This window comes from Mirounga angustirostris, unplaced genomic scaffold (genome assembly GCF_029215605.1).
Source record: "Mirounga angustirostris isolate CCGP_5_RB_7025 unplaced genomic scaffold, mMirAng1.0.hap1 SCAF_9, whole genome shotgun sequence".
NCBI classification, from domain to species: Eukaryota; Metazoa; Chordata; class Mammalia; order Carnivora; family Phocidae; genus Mirounga; species Mirounga angustirostris.
The window spans coordinates 24,668,508-24,693,671 of record NW_026991717.1 but is presented as its reverse complement, the minus strand read 5'-3'; the positions used below and the strand labels follow the sequence as shown (position 1 = coordinate 24,693,671).

At 36.7% G+C, this 25,164-nt stretch overlaps 1 non-coding gene and 3 pseudogenes across 1 annotated transcript; all 4 read right to left on the bottom strand.

The window, feature by feature from the left end:
- Window positions 1-18,388: 18,388 nt before the first annotated feature.
- LOC123862668 (small nucleolar RNA SNORD115) lies at window positions 18,389-18,464 on the bottom strand (annotated as a pseudogene).
- A 1,471-nt stretch (window positions 18,465-19,935) lies between these two features.
- LOC123862672 (small nucleolar RNA SNORD115) lies at window positions 19,936-20,007 on the bottom strand (annotated as a pseudogene).
- Window positions 20,008-21,343: 1,336 nt separating this feature from the next.
- Window positions 21,344-21,407, bottom strand: LOC123862673 (small nucleolar RNA SNORD115; annotated as a pseudogene).
- Window positions 21,408-22,694: 1,287 nt separating this feature from the next.
- LOC123862670 (small nucleolar RNA SNORD115) lies at window positions 22,695-22,775 on the bottom strand. Its single transcript, XR_006795353.1, has one exon. It is a non-coding gene; the product is annotated as a small nucleolar RNA SNORD115 (small nucleolar RNA).
- Window positions 22,776-25,164: the final 2,389 nt, after the last annotated feature.

Below are 25,164 nucleotides of genomic sequence, written 5' to 3'. Positions count from 1 at the left end.
ATGGAATCAGAAAAGACCACAAATAGCCAAGGAATGTTGAAAAAGAAAAACAAAGTTGGGGACATCACGTTGCCCGATTTCAAGCTATATTACAAAGCTATGATCACCAAGACAGCATGGTACTGGCACAAAAACAGACACATAGACCAATAGAACAGAATAGAGAACCCAGATATGGCCTTTCAACTCTATTGTCACATAATCTTCGACAAAGCAAGAAAAAATATGCAATGGAAAAAAGACAGTCTCTTCAATAAATAGTGCTGGGAAAATTGGACAGCCACATGCAGAAGAATGAAACTCGACATTTTCTTACACCACACACAAAGCTAAACTCAAAATGGATGAAAGACATCAATGTGAGACAGGAATCCATCAAAATCCTAGAGGAGAGTATAGGCAGTAACCTCTTCGACATGGGCCACAGCAACTTCTTTCAAGACATGTTCCCAAAGGCAAGGGAAACAAAAGCAAAATGAACTTTTGGGACTTCATCAAGATAAACGGCTTCTGCACAGCGAAGGAAACAGTCAACAAAACAAAGAGGCAACTCACAGAATGGGAGAAGATATTTGCAAATGACACTACAGACAAAGAATTTCTATGAAGAACTTCTCAAACTCAACACCCCCCCCCCAAAAAAAAAACAAATAATCAAGTCAAATAATGGGCAGAAGACATGAACATACACTTCTCCAAAGAAGACATACAAATGGCTAACAGACACATGAGAAAATGCTCATCATCATTAGCCATCAGGGAAATTCAAATCAAAACTACATTGAGAAACCAACTTACACCAGTTAGAATGCAAAAACTGAGAAGGCAAGAAACAACAAATGTTGTAGAGGTTGTGGAGAAAGGGGAACCCTCTTCCACTGTTGGTGGGAATGCAAGTTAGTACAGCCTCTTTGGCAAACAGTGTGGAGGTTCCTCCAAAAATTAAAAATATGGCTACCCTCGGGGGGCAGAGCAAGATGGTGGAGGAGTAGGAGACCTGGATTTCGTCTGGTCTCAGGAATTCAGCTTGATAGGTATCAAACCACTCTGAACCCCTACAAACTCAACAGGAGGTCAAAGAAAAGAATAGCAACAACTCTCTGAACAGAAAAGCGACCACTTTCTGGAAGGTAGGACATGCAGAGAAGTGAATCCAAAGAGATATTCGGGAGGATAGACAGTGGGGAAGGGGCCTCCGTTGGCTGCTTCTGGCAAGTGATAGAGCCACGGAGCACAAGTTGGAACTTTTAGAAGTCGGCTCTGCTGAGGGACGTCACTCTGGTGGCTAAGTGGGGGGTGGAACCCTCGTGGGACAGTGTGGTCTCAGGACCCTTGGGGTCACAGAAAGACCAGGGGTACCTGAGTGCAGCAGAGCTCCCAGGTATCAGAGCAGGGAAGCCGGTTGCAGAGACGGAGCTGAGGCGTGGGCTCTCAGCTCGGGGTTGCCATAAACCGTGATCCGCGGCACAGTCGGGCCACTACTCCTCCAGCAGGGACCCAACAAGTGGCAGATCCGGGGAGACTCCCCTTCCTCCCTGGGAGGAGCGGTGCAGGAGCGCACCACAGGGATCTGCTGGGTTTGGAGACTCCACAGGGGGTCGGGTGCCAGAGATAGAAACGCTCGGTCACAGGCCAGGTGAGCACAGAGTGCGGCCGGAGTCCGGGGAGACAGGAGTGATTGCTTTTCTCTGGGGGCACAATGAGGAGCAGGGCCCCGAGTTCTCGGCTCCTCCGGGGCGGAGATTGGGAGGCCGCCATTTTCACTCTTGGCCTACAAAGACGAACGGAAAGCGTGCAGGGAATAAGAGCTCTGGAGAGCACACCCAAGCAGATTACTTAGCCCGGACCCAGCAGCAGAGGCAATTCCGCCTCTGGCAAAGACATTTGGGAACCATGGCAACAGGCCCCTCCCCCAGAAGATCAGTGAGAACAGCCAGCCAAGACCAGGTTTACTGATCAATGAGAACGGCAGAACTCCAGCGCTAGGGGAATAATGCACATAGAATCCATGGCTTTTTCCCTGTGATTCTTTAGTCTTTCAAAGAATTTTTTTTAAACTGTCTTTTATTTTTTTTAATTTTTCTTTTCCCCTTTTTCAACCAACATCTTATCAATCCCTTTTTTAAAAAACATTCTTATTTTTCACTTTTAGAGTCATATTGTATCCCTTCATGGTAGTTACCCATATTTTTGGCATATATATGTAAGTTGTTCTCTCTTTAAAATTTTGAGATAGTTTCTTCTAACAAATCAAAATATACCCTAAATCTCTAGTGTATGGTTTTTTCCTACTCTCCTGCCTGATCACATTCTCTGCCTTTTTTTTCTTTTTTCTTTTTTCTTAAATCCTCTTCTTTCTCTTTTCAAACAACTTCTTATCAATTCCTTTTATAAAATTTTTAATAATTTTCATCTTTATAATTTTCATCTATTCCATCCCTTCATCATAGCAACCCTTAATTTTGTACATATATGTTTTTCTTTCTTTAAAATTTTAGTAGGCACTTTCTTTTTTTTTTTTTTTTAAGATTTTATTTATTTATTTGACAGAGAGAGACACAGCTAGAGAGGGAACACAAGCAGGGGGAGTGGGAGAGAGAGAAGCAGGCTCCCCGCTGGGCAGGGAGCCTGATGCGGGGCTCGATCCCAGGACCCTGGGATCATGACCCGAGCCGAAGGCAGATGCTTAACGACTGAGCCGCCCATGCGCCCCTAGGAGGCACTTTCTTCTAACAGACCAAAATACACCCAAAATCTAGTGTGTGGCACTGATCTATGTACCAGCCTGATCATATTTGATCATATTCTGTTTTGTGTGTGTGTGTGTGCTGTTTTTGTTTGTTTTTATCTTTATCTTTATCTTTATCTTTTTCTTTTTTTTTCTTTTTCTTTTTTCTCTCTTTCCCTTTCTTTTCCCCCTGCTTCAGATCTTTTATGTTTTGTTTAGAGTATATTTTCTGGGGACATTGTTACCCTGTTAGCATTTTGTGCTCTCATTCATCTATTCTCCTCTGGAGAAAATGACAAAACAGAAAAATCACCTCAAAAAAAAGAACAAGAGATAGTACCGACTGCCAGGGACCTACTCAATATGGACATTAGTACGATATCAGATCTAGAGTTCAGAATCATCACTTTAAAGATACTAGCTGGGCTTGAAAAAAAGTATGAAAGTTATTAGAGAAACCCTTTCTGGAGAAGTAAAAGAACTAAAATCTAACCAAGTCGAAATCAAAAAGGCTATTAATGAGGTGCAATCAAAAATGGGGGCGCTAACTGGTAGAATAATAGAGGCAGAAGAGGGAATCAGTGATATACAAGACCAAATGATGGAAAATAAAGAAGCTGAGAAAAAGAGAGATAAACAACTACTGGATCATGAGGGCAGAATTCGAGAGATAAGCGATACTATAAGATGAAACAACATTAGAATAATTGGGATCCCAGAAGAGGAAGAAAGAGAGAGAGGGGCAGAAGGTATAATGGAGCAAATTATAGCAGAGAACTTCCCTAATTTGGGGAAGGAAACAGGCATCAAACTCCAGGAAGCACAGAGAACCCCTCTCAAAATCAATAAAACTAGGTCAACATCCCAACATCTAATAGTAAAACTTACGAGTCTCAGAGACAAAGAGAAAATCCTGAAAGCAGCTCAGGAAAAGAGATCTGTAACCTACAATGGTAGAAATATTAGATTGGCAACAGACCTATCCACAGAGACCTGGCAGGCCAGAAAGGAGTGGCAGGATATATTCAGAGCACTAAATGAGAAGAATATGCAGCCAAGAATACTCTTTCCAGCTAGGCTGTCATTGAAAATTGAAGGAGAGATAAAAAGCTTCCAGGAAAAACAAAAACGAAAGGAATTTGCAAACACGAAACCAGCCCTACAAGAAATCTTGAAAGGGGTCATCTAAGCAAAGAGAAAGCCTGAAAGCAACATAGACCAGAAAGGAACACAGACAATATACAGTAACAGTCACCTTACAGGCAATACAATGGCACTAAATTCCTATCTTCCAATAGTTACCCTGAACGTAAATGGGCTAAATGCCCCAATCAAAAGACACAGGCTATCAGATTGGATAAAAAAACAAGACCCATCGATATGCTGTCTGCAAGAGACTCATTTTAGACCCAAAGACACCCCTAGATTGAAAGTGAGGGGTGGAAAACCATTTACCATGCTAATGGACACCAAAAGAAAGCTGGGTTGGCAATCCTTATATCAGATAAATTAGATTTTAAACCAAAGACTGTAATAAGAGATGAGGAAGGACACTATATCCTACTTAAAGTGTTTATCCAACAAGAAGATCTAACAATTGTAAATATCTATGCCCCTAACATGGGAGCAGACAATTATATAAGGCAATTAATAACAAAAGCAAAGAAACACATCGACAACAATACAATAATAGTGGGGGACTTTAACACCCCCCTCACTGAAATGGACAGATCATCTAAGCAAAAGACCAACAAGGAAATAAAGTCTTTAAATGATGCACTGGACCAAATGGACTTCACAGACATATTCAGAACATTCTATCCCAAAGCAACGGAATACACATTCTTCTCTAGTGCCCATGGAACATTCCCAGAATTAATCACATCCTAGGTCATAAATCAGGTCTCAAGTGGTACCAAAAGATTGGGATCATTCCCTGCCTATTTTCAGACCACAATACTTTGAAACTAGAACTCAATCACAAGAGGAAAGTTGGAAAGAACTCAATTACATGGAGGCTAAAGACCATCCTACTAAAGAATGAAGGGGTCAACCAGGAAATTAAAGAAGAATAAAAAAATTCATGGAAACCAATGAAATGAAAACACAACTTTTCAAAATCTTTGGGATGCAGCAAAGGCAGTCCTAAGAGGAAAGTATATAGCAATACAAGCCTTTCTCAAGAAACAAGAAAGGTCTCAAATACACAACCTTACCCTACACCTAAAGGAGCTGGAGAAGAAACAGCAAATAAAGCCTAAACCCAGCAGGAGAAGAGAAATAATAAAGATCAGAGCAGAAATCAATGAAATAGTAGCTAGAAGGACAGTAGAACAGATCAACGAAACTAGGAGCTGGTTCTTTGAAAGAATTAACAAGATTGATAAACCCCTGACCAGACTTATCAAAAAGGAAAGAGAAATGACCCAAATCAGCAAAATCATGAATGAAAGAGGAGAGATCACAACCAACACCAAAGAAATACAAACAATTATAAGAACATATCATGAGTAACTCTATGCCAGCAAATTAGATAACCTGGAAGAAATGGAGGCATTCCTAGAGATGTATCAACTACCAAAACTGAACCAGGAAGAAATACAAAACCTGAACAGACCTATAACCACTAAGGAAATTGAAGCAGTCATCAAAAAATCTCCCAAAAAACAAAAGCCCAGGGCCAGATGGCTTCCCAGGGGAATTCTATCAAACATTTCCAGAAGAATTAATACCTATTCTTCTGAAACTGTTCCAAAAAATAGAAATGGAAGGAAAACTTCCAAACTCATTTTATGAGGCCACCATTACCTTGAACCCCAAACCAGACAAAGACCCCCTCAAAAAGGAGAATTACAGATCAATATCCCTGATGAACATGGATGCAAAAATTCTCACCAAAATACTAGCCAATAGGACCCACAGTCCATTAAAAGGATTATTCACCACAACCAAGTGACATTTATCCCTGGGGTTCAAGGTTGGTTCAACATCCGGAAATCAATCAATGTGATATAATACATTAACAAAAGAAAGAACAAGAATCATATGATCCTCTCAACAGATGCAGAAAAAGCATTTGACACCGTATAGCATCCTTTCTTGATCAAAACTCTTCAGAGTATAGGCATAGAGGGTACCTACCTCAATATCATAAAAACCTTCTCTGAAAAACCCACAGGAAATATCATTCTCAATGGGGAAAGGCTGAGAGCTTTCCCCCTAAGGTCAGGAATATGGCAGTGATGTCCACTATCACCACTGCTATTCAACATAGTATTAGAAGTCCTAGCCACAGCAATCAGACAACAAAAAGAAATCAAAGGCATCTAAATCGGCAAAGAAGAAGTCCAACTCTCACTCTTTGCACATGATATGATACTTTATGTGGAAAACCCAAAAGACTCCACCCCAAAACTGCTAGAACTCATACAGGAATTCAGTCAAGTGGCAGGATATAAAATCAATGCACAGAAGTCAGTGGCATTCCTATACACCAACAACAAGACTGAAGAAAGAGAAATGAAGGAGTCGATCCCATTTACAATTGCACCCCAAACCATAAGATACGGTTTTCTGAGTACAGATCATTTGCCTCTTTGGTTTTATTCTAGAATAAATCTAACCAAAGAGGCAAAAGATCTGTACTCAGAAAACTATAAAATACTCATGAAAGAAATTGAGGAAGACACAAAGATTTGGAAAGACGTTCCACGCTCATGGATTGGAAGAACAAATATTGTGAAGATGTCTATGTTGCGTAGAACAATCTACACATTCAATGCAATCTCCATCAAAATACCATCCACTTTTTTCAAAGAAATGGAACAAATAATCCTAAAATTTCTATGGAACTAGAAAAGACCCCGAATAGCCAGAGGAATGTTGAGAAAGAAAAGCAAAGCTGGCGGCATCACAATTCCAGACTTCCAGCTCTATTACAAAGTTGTCATCATCAAGACAGTATGGTACTGGCTCAAAAACAGACACAGATCAATGGAACAGAATAGAGAGCCCAGAAATGGACCCTCCACTCTATGGTCAACTAATCTTTGACAAAGCACCCATCAAATGGTGTTGGGAAAATTGGACAGCCACATGCAGAAGAATGAAACTGGACCATTTCCTTACACCACACACAAAAATAGACTCAAAATGGTTGAGTGACCTAAATGTGAGACAGGAGTCCATCAAAATCCTAAAGGAGAACACAGGCAGCAACCTCTTCAACCTCAGCCACAGCAACTTCTTCCTAGACACATCGCCAAAGGCAAGGGAAGCAAGGGCGAAAATGAACTATTGGGACTTCATCAAGATTAAGAGCTTTTGCACAGCAAAAGAAACAGTCAACAAAACCAAAATACAGCTGACAGAATTGGAGAAGATATTTGCAAATGACATATCAGATAAAGGGCTAGTATCCAAAATTTATAAAGAACTTATCAAGCTCAACACCCAAAGAACAAATAATCCAATCAAGAAATGGGCAGAAAACATGAAGAGACATTTTTCCAAAGAAGACATCCAAATGGCCAGCAGACACATGAAAAAGTGGCATCAGGGATATCCAAATCAAAACCTCAATGAGATACCACCTCACACTAGTCAGAATGGCTAAAATTAACAAGTCAGGAAATGATAGATGTTGGTGGGGATGTGGAGAAAGGGGAACCCTCCTACACTGTTGGTGGGAATGCAAGCTGGTGAAACCACTCTGGAAAACAGTACGGAGTTTCCTCAAAAAGTTGAAAATAGAGCTACCATATGATCCAGCAATTGCACTACTTGATATTTACCCCATAGATACAAATGTAGGGATCCGTTTTTTGTTTTGTTTTGTTTTGTTTTAAGATTTTATTTATTTATTTGAGAGAGCGAATGAGAGACAGAGAGCATGAGAGGGAGGAGGGTCAGAGGGAGAAGCAGACTCCCTGCCGAGCAGGGAGCCCAATGCGGGACTCGATCCCGGGACTCCAGGATCATGACCTGAGCCGAAGGCAGTCGCTCAACCAACTGAGCCACCCAGGTGCCCCCAAATGTAGGGATCCGAATGGGTACATGCACCCCGATGTTTATAGCAGCAATGTCCACAATAGCCAAACTGTGGAAAGAGCCAAGATGTCCATCGATGGATGAATGGATAAAGAAGAAGTGGTATATATATACAATGGAATATTATGCAGCCATCAAAAGGAATGAGATCTTGCCATTTGCAACAACAGAGATGGAACTGGAGGGTATTATGCTGAGTGAAATAAGTCAAAAAGTGAAAGACATGTATCATATGACCTCACTGATATGAGGAATTCTTAATCTCAGGAAACAAACTGAGGGCTGCTGGAGTGGGGGGTGGGGTGGGAGGGATGGGGTGACTAGGTGATAGACACTGGGGAGGGTATGTGCTCTGGTAAGCTCTGTGAATTGTGCAAGACTGCTGAATCTCAGGTCTGTACCTCTGAAACAAATAATGCAATATATGTTAAGAAAAAAAAAAGAAGAAGATAGCAGGAGGGGAAGAATGAAGGGGGGATATTGGAGGGGTAGACGAACCATGAGAGATGATGGACTCTGAAAAACAAACTGAAGGTTCTAGAGGTGAGGGGGTGGGAGGATGGGTTAGCCTGGTGATGGGTATTAAAGAGGGCACGTTCTGCATGGAGCACTAGGTGTTATGCACAAACAATGAATCATGGAACACTACATCTAAAACTAATGATATAATGTATGGTGATTAACATAACAATAAAAAATTTAAAAAAAATGATAAAGAATAATATGGCTACCCTATGACCTAGCAATTGCACTACTAGGTATTTACCCCAAAAATACAGATGTAGTCTAAGGAAGGATCATATGCACCCTAATGTTCATAGCAGCAATGTCCACAATAGCCAAACTGTTGAAAGACCTGAGATTTCCTTCAACAGATGAATGGATAAAGTAGATGTGGTCCATATACACAATGGAATATTACTCAGCCATCAGAAAGAACTAATATCCAACTTTTACATCAACATGGATGGGACTAGAGATTATGCTAAGTCAAATAAGTCAAGCAGCAGAGAATGTCAATTATCATATGGTTTCACTTATTTGTGGAACATAAAGAATAGCATGGAAGTCATTAGGAGAAGGAAGGGAAAGAGGAAGTGGGGGGAATCAGAGGGGGAGACGAACCATGAGAGACTACGGACTCCAGGAAACACACTGAGGGTTTTAAAGGGGAGGGGATTGGGAGGATGGGTTAGCTCGGTGATGGGTATTAAGGAAGGCACGTATTGCATGGAGCACTGGGTGTTATGCTCAAACAATGAATCATGGAACACTACATCAAAAACTAATGATGTACTGTATGGTGACTAACATAATTAATAAAATTAAAATAAAATAAAATAAAATAAAATAAATGGATAAATTCCTAGAAACATGTAAACTACAAAAACTGAAACAGGAAGAAATAGAAAATTTGAATAGACCGATAACCAGCAAAGAAACTTAATCAGTAATAAAAAATCTCCCAAGAAACAAAAGTCCAAGGCCAGATGGCTTCCCAGGGGGGATTCTACCAGACATTAAAAGAAGAGTTTATACCTATTCTTTTGAAACTTTTCTAAAAAAATAGAAATGGAAGGGTAACTTCCAAACTCATTCTATGAGGCTAGCATTACCTTGATCCCAAAACCAAAGGCCCCACAAAAAGAGAATTACAGGCCAATATCCCTGATGAACATGAGCGCAAAAATTCTCAATAAAATATTAGCAATTGAATTCAAACGTACATTAAAAGAATTATTCACCATGATCAAGTGGGATTTATTCCTGGGCTGCAGGGTTGTTTCACTATTGCAAGTCAATCAACATATGCACTACATTAATAAAAGAAAGGACAAAAACTATATGATCCTCCTGATAGATGCAGAAAAAGCATTTGACAAAATGCAGCATCCATTCTTGTAAAAACCCTGAACAAAGTAGGGATAGATAGAATATACCTCAACATCATAAAGTTCATATATGAAAGAACTACAGCTAATACCATCATCAATTGGGAAAAATTGAGAGCCTTCCCCCCATTGTCAGGAACAAGAACAGGATGTCCACTCTCACCATTGCTATTTAACATAGTACTGGAAGTCTTAGCCTCAGCAGTCAGACAACAAAAAGAAATAAAAGGCATCCAAATTGGCAAGGAAGAAGTCAATCTTTCACTATTTGTAGATGACATGATACTCTATATAGAAAACCCAAAAGACTCCACCCAAAAATGGCTAGAACTAATATATAAATTAAGCAAACTGGCAGGATACAAAATCAACATACAGAAATCTGTTGCATTTGTATACACCAATTACAAAACTTTAGAAATAAAAATCAAGGAATTGATCCCATTTGCAATTGCACCAAAAACAATGATATCTAGGTATAAACATAACTAAAGAGGTAAGAGATCTCTACTCTGAAAACTATATAACACTTATGAAAGGAATTGAAGAGTACACAAAGAAATGGAAATACATTCCATGTTCACGGATTGGAAGAACAAACATTGTTAAAATGTCTATACTACCCAAAGCAATCTACACACTTAACATAACCCCTATCAAAATACCACCAGCATTTTTCACAGATGTAGAACCAACAATCCTAATATTTGTATTGAACCACAAAAGATCCCAAATAGTCAAAGCAATCCTGAAAAAGAAAAACAGAACTGGAGGCATCATGATTATGGATTTCAAGCTATATTATAAAGTTGTAGTCATCAAGATAGTATGGTACGGGCATAAAAACAGACACATAGATCAATGATACAGAATAGAAAACCCAAATGGACCCATAATTATATGGTCAAGTAATCTTTGACAAAGCAGGAAAGAATATCCAATGGAAAAAAGACAGTTTCTTCAACAAGTGGTGTTGGAAAAACTGGACAGCAACATGTAGAAGAAAGAAAATGGACCATTTTCTTACACCATACACAACGATTAATTCAAAATGGATGAAAGACCTAAATGTGTGGCAGGAAACCATCAAAATCCTAGAGGAAAACATAGGCAGCAACCTCTTTGACCTTGGCTGAAGCAACATCTTACTAGACATGTCTCCTGAGGCAAGGGAAACAAAAGTGAAAATGAATTATTGGGACTTCATCAAGATAAAAAGCTTCTGCACAATGAAGAAACAATCAACATAACTAAGAGGCAGCCTATGGAATGGGAGAAGGTATTTGCAAATGATATATGTGATATAGGATTAGTATCCAAAATCTATAAAGAACTTATCAAACTCAACATCCATAAAACAAATAACCCAGTTAAGAAATGGGTAGAAGATATGAATAGACACTTTTCCAACGAAGACATGCAGATGGCTAACAGACACATGAAAAGTGATGAACATCACTCATTATCAGGGAAATACAAATCAAAACCATGAGCTACCACCTCACATCTATCAAAATGCCTAAAATTTACAACACAGAAAACCACAGGTTTGGTGAAGATGTGGAAAAATGGGAACCCTCTGGCACTGTTGGTGGGGATACAAATGGTGCAGCCACTTTGGAGAACCATATAGAGGTTCCTCAAAAAACTAAAAATAGAACTACCCTATGATCTAGCAATTTCACTAGTAGGTATTTACCCAAAGGATACAAAAATACAGATTTGAAGGAGTGCACACACACCAATGTTTATATCAGCATTATCCACAATAGCCAAATTATGGAAAGAGCCAAAATGTTCATTGACTGATGAATGGATAAAGGTATGGCATATATGGAATATTACTCAACCATCAAAAATAATGAAATCTTTACTTTTGTAATGGATGGAGCTAAATTGTATTATGCTAAGCGAAATAAGTCCATCAGAGAAAGATAAATACCATATGATTTCACCCATATGTGGAATTTTAGGAAAAAACAGATGAACATATGGGAAGGTGGGGGGAAGGAGAGAGGGAAACAAACCATAAGAGACTCTTAATGATAGAGAACAAACAAGGTTGATGGAGGGAGGTGGGTGGGAGATGGGCTGAATGGGTGATGGGTATTTAAGAGAGCTCTTCTGATGAGCAGTCGGTGTTGTATGTAAGTGATGAGTCACTGAATTCTACTCCTGAAACCAATGTTACACTCTTTGTTAACTAACTAAAATTTAAGTAAAAATTTAAAAAAATATATCTCTGCAGAGAAAAGGAAACAGTACATTGAAAAGGCCACGTACAGGAGCACCTGGGTTGCTCAGTAGGTTAAGCGTCTGTCTCTTGATTTCGGCTGAGGTCATGAAATTGAGCCCTGCATTGGGCTCTGTGCTGGGTGTGGATTCTCTCTCTCTCCCTCTTCCTTTGTCCCTCCTACGTGCTCCCCCACTCACTCTCTCTCTCCAAAAAAGGCAGCCTACAGAATGAGAGAAAATAGTTGCCAACCATATGTCTGATCATTGATTAATATCCAAAATACATAAGGAACTCATACAGCTCGATAGCAATCATCATCGTCATCATCATCCAATTAAAAATGGGCAAAGGACCTACCTTTTCCAAAGTAGACATAGAATGGCCAATGGGTACATGAGAAGGTTCTGCATATCACTAATTATCAAGGAAATGCAAATCAAAATCACAATGTATGTAATTGTTGAATTGAAATGTTTATAATTGAAACTAAAATAACATTGTATGTTAATTATATTTTAGATTACAAATAAACAAACACAAGGAGATATCACCGCCATGGAAGACGGTATGGTGGTTCCTCAAAAAATTAAAAATAGACTTCCATATGATCCAGCAATCTCACTATATCAGATAAAGTAAAATCAGTATCTCAAAAAGATGTCTGCACTTTCATGTTCTTTGTAGCATTATTTACAATAGATAAGATATGGAAACAACCTAAGTGTCCATTGTCCAATGATGGATAAATTGATTTAAAAAACATACATATTCAATGGAATATTATTCAGCCATAAAACAGAAGGAAATCCTGCCATTTGTGGCAGCATGGATAAATGTGGTGGACTGTATGGATAAATGAAATTAACCAGTCCACCAGATAAATACTATATGATATCACTTACGTATGTAATCTAAAAAAAAAAAGCCAATTTTATAGAAATAGAATAGAATGGTGGTTGCCAGGAGCTGGTGGGGGGAGTCAAGGGCATATGGGTAAAAGAGTACAAGTTTTGAGTTATAAGATGAATAAGTTCTGAGGCTCTAATATACAGAATGAGGACTATATTTAATAATACAATATTGTATACTTAAAACTTGCTGAGAGATTTTAGGCATTATCACCACCCACACCCACACACAACCACATGCCCACATAAGTTAACTATGTGAGGTGATGGATGTGTTAATTATCTGGATCTTAGTAGTGGTTTCATAATGTATAATACATGAAATCATCATGTACACCTTAGTTATATGTAATTATAGTTGTCAATTATTCCTCAATAAAGTTGGAAAAAAGAAAATAAAAGCTCTCACTAATTCAAGATATCAAACTATGTACACATACAGCCATAAAACTTTTACAAGATATGGTGACTTTGAACCCTGGTGTCAAAGTTAACTGGAGACTGGGGCATGAATTACTGGGTAGTTACAGTGTCCTTGAGGATCTTGAGAAATCACTTTTAAATTATTATTAATTTTTTTCTATTTTATTTTTTTATTAAGTTCAATTAGCCAACATATAGTACATCATTAGTTTTTGATGTAGTGTTCAATGATTCATTAGTTGTGTATAACACCCAGTGCTCATTTTGACAGTATTAGTCATCAAGGGTGAGAACTACATTTCTCATATATGTTTTGCTCATTTGAACTATTCCATTACACAAGGAACTTTATTCTTACTCTAAAAACGCCACCATACTTAGACTCTAGACTCAAATATGGATATAACAAATCAGACAGAATTTGACAATTCTTTGGATATATCTTCAAGGATGAAATATCAAGAACAATAATGATTAATCAAAGTGTGTACTATCCTTTGTAAAGAAAGATGTGAACTAATGTAAATATCAGATTTAAATTGAAACAGACATCAGACTGCATGTAATTTATTCAAGATCACATATCATAGGCAAAGTATATATCAGAATCTCAAACTTGAGACCACAAATGCCTGGGTCTTTTAGTTGTAAGTAGTTTATTAATGATCAAAACATATCACAACACTATAACCATCCTGAAATATAACAGGAATGAATTTGTCTACACATGATTTTAAGCTATAATAAATATGTTGCAAGACAATCACAAAACTCAAGTTTCAATTTTAAGCAAATTCAGAAAAAAAGCGAAAATTTTCTCATAAGGATTTTGTGATGTAGACCACATTAAAGAGAAGAAAACCCATTGTGATATTCATGTTTCTTGATGGAATAAAACTATCTTCGAGCCCTGTTTTCATTAGTCCAGTGGTCTATTTAGAAATTTATAGCCACCACAAGCAGTCACCCACATAAAATCATAGACTAGGATATCTCCTACAAACCAGGCACCCAGAAATGCATAATGAAAAAAATAATAAAGCCACCAAAACATTAGCTCCAATAATGGCAGAGAATTCAGAAATCAGGCCTAAATATTTGGAAAATGTCTGTCACTTAAGATCAGATGTTAAGAACCTACTGAAGACAAGATTAGATTTTATTATTACCCAAGATATGGCTTCCCACAAATATACATCTCCTTGTTCCTGAAAACTCTTACCAGGAATGGAAATCTTCATTCGTAGTGCAGAAGTGGACTGTAGTCAGGCACATTGAGTTCAGGATGAATTGAAAAAGTGAGTCAAGGACAACAGGCCAAAAGGTCCTCTTCTTCAGTACTCTTTACCTAAGGCAATAGGAGTAGGACAGAAATTAAAGATTAGAAAAATACCTCTCATGTGTATATAGTGTATGCATGACATTCTTTTATTTCTACAAGAGAGATATAGCAATACAAGAGGCACCATTAATTAGGCTGTAGATAACTTACTCAACAAACACAATAAGAGTAAAATATACTGGTTTCTTCTCCTTGAAGAACCTGTTGAGTTGTTTTATACAGAAATGAAAACCTCATTGATAATCCCTTGGTTATATATTCAGCAAGCCATATCAGAAAGCAGTGGCTTCTTCCAGAGCATACCCATTACTTTGAAATGAGAATAATTTAAATACATAAATTCTTGAACTGGGAATCAGATATAAGACTGCACATTCATTTATTTAAATTTCGTGTATCAGGGGTAAAACATATACATAAATCTCAAACGCTTGGCCACAATTGTTTCTGTCACTTGGTTATGAGTAGGTCTTCAATAATACATAATATCATAACTGAAATAATGTAATAAGCATGAATTTTTTCACTACTGCCTTTAGACTTCAATAAATATCATACCATTAGGGCAATACCAATGAATCACAAAACATAATATCAAATCAAAGAAAGCTCTGGTAGAGTGAAGATATTGCTATAAGGATCCCATTAGGTAGGCCAATCACTAATTGAGGAGAACACTAATGATATTTATGTGCCAGAATGAATGAAAGCAATTATCTTTTTAAAAATATTTATTTATTTGAGAGAGAGAGTGAGTGAGTGAGCAGGAGTGGGGGGAGGGGAAGAGGGAGAGGGAGAGCAGCAGACTACCTGCTTACCCTGAGCCTGATGCCGGGGCTCAATCTCACAACCCTGAGATCATGACCTGAGCTGAAGTCAAGAGTCAAATGCTCAACCAACTGAGCCATCTTTTTTTTTCTTCTTCTTTTTTTTTTTTCATTTTTTTCCCCAAAACCAGTTATCTTAAAGGCCAAGTTCACTGGTCACATACTTGGCATACTTGGAATTTCTCAGTCACCAAAGACAGATACTCACATCTATTTTATGGGGTGATGCATCTCATGATATTCAGCATTCCAAAATGCAACTTGAAGAATAATAACTAAAGTATCAGCCTCAAAGTAACAGGAGAATTAAGATTTATAGAACACTAAGATCAGATCAACTATTCTAAAAGTAATATTCTCTTAGATGAGAATAGATATAGATTACCAAAATAAACTTCTCACCAGGATTTGACAATCTCAAACCCAAAATAAAATTGTCTCAGAACAAACCTAAAGAAAGCACAATCTTAGCAAAAACCGTTGTTACCTACCATGGTCCATGGCTTTTAATAAACATGGTTTATAATCTATTATGTCTTCTCAAAGTAATATGAACATATAATTGACCCAACTCATAGCATTCCCCATGCATATGCCCCTTGGAATTGAAAAGGCTCATCAAGGATCACAACCTTAAACCTTCATATTAGAGCAGATTAAAGTTTAGGCATATTCAATGTGAGAAACTTGGGTGCTGTCAAGTTTCTCTAGAGGCAGTAGACTAAAAGAGTATTTATTCAGTAGTTCTTATCTAAGAGAACAGAGACAGGACTGTAGTTCAAAATTGGAATTAAATCTCTCATTTTATATGATCCATGTGTATTATAACTTAATGGAGAGACACGAGTTGTCAAAAAATGACCCATTACATGAGCTCTAGACCATTGATTCATCAAACACCACAAAGGCAAACATGTAGGTTTTATATTTTGGAGAACTTCTCAGGTGGTTCCATGCAGAAACAAGATCTTACTATTAGTTACCTCTTCTCTACATATCCAGGAAGCAATATCAATAACAACTGGTATCAACCTTAAGTGTGTACACTTGATGAGCCACATGAAATTCAGGATATGGATATCAGATATCAGACAACTCATAATAAATTAAAGGCAGTGCATATACCTGAATTTCAAGGTGGTGACTACAATCCTATTTTCTTTATGTTATAACTTGTCATAAGTAACCCCAAATAACACAAAATCATAACAACTCGAACATAATATAATAAGGATAAATATGCCTATTCCTGTATTTGGACAAAGAGAATATCACACTGTAAAGATGATATGAATGAATCACAAAACTTCTCAACATTATACCAATCTAGTTTTGTAAAAAGAAATTAAGCTTTTATTGTAAGAATCTCATCAAATAGGTCTATCAGGCATACCATTACAAAGAACCTATAATGCAATTCATGTTGATTTTGTTCATAAACCAAGTCTACTTGAAGGCCTTATTAGTAATAACTGACATTATTCACAGCATCTTCTTTCATTATTTTGATAAAAATGGAACCACATGCAGTCAGTAGATGAAAAGCAAGTATCAGGTTGCTCATCACTTTATTCCATTTCAAGTTTCATGGGATAGGCATATTACTGAATCTTACATTCTCACCCTAATTGTTGGACTCTTTCTGTTATAACAAGTTCATCAATGGCTAAACACATCCCTACACCATTACAATTTCTTAATGAGATTATAGGGGAAAATGGTCTTCTTATGTATTCAGAACCAAATGGATTTGCACATTGATTATGGAATCAATGAATCACAAAATTTATCAAGTTTCAATCAAATCAAATTCAGATTAAAAATATAAATTTTCTTGTGAGAATCACAGCAAGCAGGTAAACCTCTTACTGAGGAAAAAAAACACAATGATGCTCACCTTGTTTAAATGAGTAAACCTATTTGTCTTAAAAGTGATTTTTCAATCTTCCAATTATTTATTTGGAATTTGTCTTTCAGCAAAGGCAGCCAGTTATCTATAAATAATGGGTTGGTATATCTCTTGCCAGCAGGACTTACAAAAAGGCCCAATGTGAAAATCAAGTACAAGGTTATTCATTATTTTATCCAATTTCAACCTGGGCACATATATTACTGAAAGTTACATTCTTACCCTAATTATGAGGGTCCTTAAGTTATGAGAAGTTAATCAGAGATAAAAGAATAATCCAGTGCTCTTAAATACTGTACTAATATTATAGAAAAGAAATTGTTGGTCTATTTGTGTATTTTTTTTAAAGATTTTATTTATTTATTTGAGACAGAGAGAATGAGAGACAGAGAGCATGAGAGGGAGGAGGGTCAGAGGGAGAAGCAGACTCCCCACTGAGCAGGGGGAGCCCGATGCGGGACTTGATCCCAGGACTCCAGGATCATGACCTGAGCCGAAGGCAGTCGCCCAACCAACTGAGCCACCCAGGCGCCCCTATTTGTGTATTTAAACCCTACTGAATATAGTGGATTGAACATAATTCCAATGTATCATAACATTTTCAGCATTCAATTAACTCAATTTCAGGTAAAAAGTAAAGATTTTTTTTTTTAAATAAGGATAGCATCAGATATGTTAATTTATCATTGAGAAAAATGATCTATAATGCTGTTCATGTTTCCGGAATGAGTAAGTCTAATTGTTATAGAAGTGAGTCTTCACTAGCCTAATAGTCTCTTTGGATTTTTCAGTTAGCAAAGGCACCACTGACTTGTAATAAATAGGATAGTGCTAGTAAGATTTACTGAAAAACTCAATGAAAGAAGAACCAAGGTCTCAGTACCAAATGTCAAAAAAGAGGAATTATAGATATTTAACACATAAACAATCAGAATTTATAGTTCACTTAGTAATGCATAGATAGAAATGTACAAAGAAGCTTCACACAGAGATTTTAATGAGGTCCCAAATTACAATCCTATCAAAGGAAACTAAGGAATCCAAACTTCTTGTCACATGATTGTTACCTATGCTGGGCTTCAGCATAATCCAACTGAGCTTGATTTTTGTGTTTTCACTTCTGTTCAAGACATTAACTCATTATTGACCCAAGCCATCACATTTGTATGCATACGTACAGTTAGACTTAATATAATTACCAGAGATAGCTTCCTTAAACACTAGTGCTAAAGTGGATTAAATGCAGACACTAGGGTGGTATAAACTGCCCCATGGACAACAGGGCAAAGAGTGTTCCTTGTTGGTAGTATTTCTCTAAGAGGACAAGAGTGGAACTATAGTTAAAAAGAAGAATTACATCTTTTATGTGTGTATGGCTCCTGCTTGGTCTTTCTTTTTTAAAAGATTTTATTTATTTATTTGAGAGAGTGAGTACATGAGAGAGAGAGGGAGCGAGAGCATGTGCAGGGGGCGGGGTGAGGGGGAGGCTCAGTGGGAGAGGGAGAAGCAGGCTCCCTGCTGAGTGAGGAGCCTGATATGGGGCTTGATCCTAGGACCCTGAGATCCTGACCTGAACTGAAAGCAGATGCTTAACTGACTGAGCCACCCAGGCACTCCCTGCTTGGTCTTTAATTTCTATATGATTGATATATTTGCTACACAAAATATGACCCATAACTTAAGCTGTGGACCAATAATTAGCCACATATGTTAAGAACCAAGAATATAGATTTATGTTGAAAATCTGAGAAGAAATTATTATCTGACAGAAACAAAAGCTTCTCATTACCATCTTTTCACTAAATATACAGAGACCCATATCAGTAACAACTGGCATCATACATAGCATATACATTCTTTTACAATAAATGTAATAAAACCACATGAAACTCAGAATATGGAAATAAGATTTCAGACCACCTGTAATTGTATTCAATTTCACAAATCAAAGGCAAACTGCACATGAATCTCAAACTATTTCCCATAATTGCCAAAAATCTTTCAGCTGTGATTAGTATCTGAATGATCCACAAACATCATAATACCATAGCAACCAAAAAATAGAATAATATAAATAAATCATTTATTTGTGCATTTATAGCAAATGAATATTTTACTAAAGAGATGATTGTAATAAATTACAAAACTTTTCATCTCTAAAACACAGTTAGGATTTAAAAGTAAGTCTTTAATGAGCATCCCATTAAGCAAATCAGTCACTCATTGGGAAGAATAGGTATTATTTACTCATTTTGCATGAATGAGTGGATTTAATTATTTTAAAGGGCAGACCACTAGTCAAATGGCCTATTTGCAATTTTTTAATCACCAAAGGTAGAACTTACATCTTTTCCATGGAATGGCACATCTCTTGCTGGTTGGATATTCTGAAGCCCATGCTGAGGAAAAAATAAACCAAGATATCAACTCTAACAATGTATAAATATTAAGAATATAGACACTAAAATAAAAAATTGTTTTAAAAACTTATCTTAGAAACAGATAAAGATGGATAAAACAGGATTCCCCAAAAGGGTTTCTTTCTACAAATTCCTGAATAGAATACCCCAGAAAATTTTAATGACTGCTTACACCTTGTTGCAAGGATTGTCACTTCTTTTGGGCCTTAGAATAATACTACTGAGCATAATTTTTACATCATTACATCTCCTCAAGACACTTTTCACATACACATCTACTTTTGTCTTGTAAACACCAGAATGGCATCCTTAAACTGTAATTCAAAAGGGACAGGAGACCACTTAGATTCACTATACTATACTTGGATGGTAGCACTTGTCTCAGTGTAACATGCCAAAGAGTGCTCTTCCTCAATAGTCCTTATCTAGGAAGATAGAAGTAAGATAGTAGTTCAAAATCAGAAATATGTGTGTGTATGGCTTATACATACTATTTATTAGTGGAGAGATGGTTTATACCATCACAAAGACACATTACTAAGGCTCTAAATAATTGATTCATCAACATTAAGACAAAGCATACAGTTTTCTTGACATTGGATACCCTGTAATATCACATGTCATACCATAGAGTAAACATGAGTAAAAATGTTCCATTATTTAAATAAAATTTCAGTAAACAATAAACATTTTTGAAGAAGATGTCATCAAGTAGGTCATTAACTCACTGAGAAGAACCCATAATAGGGTTCATGATGACTGAATTGGTGAACTTAGTCATTTCAAAGTCCATATCAGGAACAACTGTCATCATTTATAGCATACATTTTTATTTTTCTGAAAACAATGGGGTCACATGATACCCATAAGATAAAGTTTAGTCATCAAATTATCCAATTTAAGTATTATAGGTATCAATTTGGTCATCAAATTATTCAATTTAAGTTTAAGAGGCAAAGCACATTACTGAATCTCACAATCTCCTCTATTAGCACAGTACTGCAGTTATGGGAAAGTTTATGAGAAACCAAAGCAACATTAGAATCCCATAATAATAGAGCAAATTTTTTTCTAGACATTTATTTACACCTAAATGAATATTGCATTTTGGACTAGGTAACAAAAAATCAAACAATTGTTCAACATTCAATTATCTGAAGTTCATATAAAAATTACATATTTTGTTAAGAGGATCATATCAAGAAGAAAAAAAAACATATTGATATTCAGTTTTCCTGAGTGAATAAAACTGCCTTAGGTGTAAATCTTCACTAGTTCAATGTTTATATGAAATATGTATGTCAAAAGAAGCCACTGATCTCTTATAATGGAATGTTATATTTCTTGAAATCAAGTCTTACTGAAACAAAAATGAGATAAAAAGAGCTAAGAAATGAAATCTGAAAATGCCATAGTTTTAGAAAATGCAAATATCTGAAACAAAGCTTAAGGAATAAGAGATGTTTGTTTATTTATAGGTACATAGATAATGTTGGGCAAACAAGTTATTCATGAAATTTTATTATATCAAATTCAAGATAAAATTCTCCTAGAAGGGAAATAAAGAGTTACTATTATCTGTCCCAGAATTGTCATTGAATTCTAGCTTGTTTAATTCTATTGAGCATAACTTTTAAGTTATTTCTCTTCGAGACAATTTAAGGTCCCATCATTGTCAAAAGCCATGACACTTCCCATGCATACACAAACCTGGACCTGATTACCTTACCAGCAAGTCTTAAAACCCTGGTGCTAAAGTGAATTGGAGTTAGCGTGTACTTATTACATGATCCTTGGGTGATATCAATTGCTCCAGTCACAACATGCCGCAGAATGTTTTTCCATATCATTATCTAAGAGGACAAAAACCAGAACTGTTATTAAAGGGAGAACTACCTCTCTCTGGTGCATATGGGTTGTGCATGTTTTTCATTAAATGAGAAAAATGTTAGTACTAAAAAAAAAACCCACCTCATTTCAGAGTTTAGTTCATTGATTAACAAAAATTAATGAGTATGAAACTTACAGGTCACTTGACTTTGGAGAAGCAATCCAGTGTCTTTATGTAGAGTCAAGAGAATTTCATTGATCATCCCTTGTCTATATAGTCAAGAAAGTCATAACACTAACATCTGACATGGTTTATTGTATATGAATGCTCATAAAGCACTGACACTCTTAAAACCACATAAATCTCAGGATTTGGATATCAGATATTAGGGCACATGGAATTGAATGTATTGTATTCATTAGCTCAGGAAACCCATATACAGGTTTCTTTATCAATGGATTCCATCTTAACATATATGGGCAAAGCAAATTACCACATCTTACATTATTTTTTTCATTGTCAGAGACCTTCAGTAACCCCAAAGCAGCCTAACATCATTAGAAACTTATAGCATCAATCATGAAAATTAGTCTATTTGTTTATATATTCAAATATATATCTCACACTGGATTGAATACCAAAGAATGAAAAAATCCCTCATTGTTAAAAACACTAAGTTCAGGTAAAAATTAAAGATATTTTCTTGGGATCAAATCAAGTAGTTCAGTCATACATTGAGTAGGAAAACATATGGATATTTAAGTTACTCAAATGAGTAAATCTAACTGCCTTAGATTGAAACTTTATAAGCCTGAAAGTCTACTTGGAAGGTATTTATGACCAAGACTAACACATCTCATCAATTTAATGATGGATATCTTGTGAAACATCTTACCAAAAGAAACAATAAGAGAAAAAGAGTTAAGGTGAGCCCCAAATGTGTCAAATTATTAGAACTTATCAACCATTGAAAAAAATGAAAAGGATGAGTTATTGTGTAATTTGAAGAGGATAGGTTTAGAAATTATAAGTTTCCTTTAAGTGATTTGCTGATAAATAAAAAATACAATACCTGTAGAAGAAAAACAAGTATCCTTAAAATTCTGTCTCAGGATTGTAAACCTAGAGTGAGCCTCAGTGTAATGCCATTGAACATGACTTTTAGGTAAACAAATCTTTTCAATACAACATGAGGTTTCAAAATTGATGCAGCACAGGATTCCCCAAGCATATGTATACTTGAACCTAACTATGCTTACCAAAGATGGATACAGGAAACTATGAAGCCAAGGTGATTAGGAGTTTCATTGTATTGCATGTTGGACTCCTGGATGTTACAGATTGCCCCAGCGACAGTGAGACCAACAGGGTTCTTCCTCTGGAGTCATAATCTAGGTAGACAGGAATAACAATGCTGTCAAAACAAAGCACTTCATCTCTCATGCGCATGGGGCTCATGCATGCTTCTCTATAATGGACCAATATAATCATTTCTGCAAAAATGACCCATTACATAGACTATTTGACATTAATTCACCAAACAAAAGTTTGACAAAGCATATAAGTTTCTTGACTTTGGAAAACTAATTAGGCGATGTCATGTTGAAATAAGAGCATCTCATTGATCATTTTTGGCATATTTGATCAAGGAGCCATATCAGCAACACTTGACATGGTCCATTGCATTTCAACTTGGATAAAATGAAACAACAGGGATGCCTAGGTGACTCAGCTGGTTAAGGGTCGGCCTTTGGCTCAGGCCATGATCCCAGTGTCCTGGGATTGAGTCCCGCATTGGGCTCCTTGCTCAGTCAGGAGGCTGCTTCTCCCTCTGCCTGCTGCTCACCCCTGTTTGTGCTCTCTCTCTCTGACAAATAAATAAAATCTTAAAAAAATGAAACAATAAATCCACATGAAACTTATTTTTAGAAAACAAGATAACAATAACCACAATTGTGTTTTTCTTTAATCTTTCAACCAATTTATGGGAATTTTCAGCTGTGGCTGATAAACCATTGTTTTTATGTTAACAGTCCTCATCCATGTCCCACCATCACCACAAAAACATAATAATTGGGATGAATATGTCTACTCCTATACTCATGTATAAGATTATGAATGTTGGAGATAATACCAAGGCTCAGAAAATTTATTAAACCCATGACTAGCAATGAAATTAAATCAGTAGCAAAAAATCTCCCAAGAAACAAGAGTATAGGGCTGGATGGCTTCCCAGAGGAATTCTACCAAACTTTAAAGAATTAATACCTATTCTTCTGACATAGAAATGGAAGGAAAACTTCCAAACTCATTCTATGAGGCCAGAATTACCTTGATTCCAAAACTGAGACCCCACAAAAAAAGAGAATTATAGAACAATATCTGATGAACATGGATGCAAAAAATCTCAACACGATACCAGCAAATCAAACCCAACAGTACATTAAACAAATTACTCACCATGGCACCTGGGTGGCTCAGTTGGTTAAGCATCTGATTCTTGGTTTTGGCTCAGGTCATGATCTCAGAGTCATGAGATCAAGCCCCATGCTGGGCTCTGCACTCACCATGGAGTCTGCTTGGGATTCTTTCCCCCTTCCTTTTCCTCTCCCTCCCCTCTGCTCGCCCCCTGCTCTCTCTCTCTCTCAAAATAAATAAATGAATAAAATCTTTAAAAAAATTATTCACTACGATTAAATGGGATTTATTCCTGGGTTCTAGGGTGGTTCAATATTTGCAAATCAGTCAATGTGAAACATCACATTCAAAAAGAAAGTAAAAGAGCCCTATGATCCTCTCAATAAATGCAGAAACAACATTTGACAAAATACAGCATCCATTCTTGTAAAAACCCTCAACAAAGTAGGAATCCTGGACATACCTCAACATCATAAAGTCCATAAATGGAAGACCCACAACTAATATAATTTCAATGGGGAAAAACAGAGCTTTTCCTCTATGGTCAGGAGCAAGATGGATGTTCACTTTCACCATTGTTATGTAACATAGTATTGGAAATCATAGCCTCAGCAATCAGACAACAAAAAGAAATAAAAGGCATTCAAATTGGCAAAGAAGAAGTAAAAGATTCAGTATTTGCAGATGACATGATACTTTATATAGAAAACCTGAAAGCCAAAAACCTACTAGAACTGATACATGAATTTAGTAAAGTCAAAGGATGCAAAATCAATGTACAGAAATCTGTTGCATTTCTATACACCAATAATGAAGCAGCAGGAAAAGAAACCAAGGAATTGATCCCATTTGCAATTGCACCAAAAACAAACAATAAGATACCTAGGAATAAACCAAGGAAGTAAAAGATATGTACCCTGAAAACTATAGACACTTCTGAAAGAAACTGAGGAAGACACAAACAAATGGAAAAAAAAAAAATTCCATGCTCATGGATTGGAAGAACAAATATGAAAAAGATGGGAAAAGATGGTCTCTTCAACAAATGGTGTTGGGAAAATCGGACAGCAACATGCAAAAGAATGAAACCTGGCCACTTTCTTACACCATACACAAAAATAAATTCAATTTGTGTGAAAGACCTAGATGTGAGGCAGGAAAGCATTAAAATCCTAGAGAAC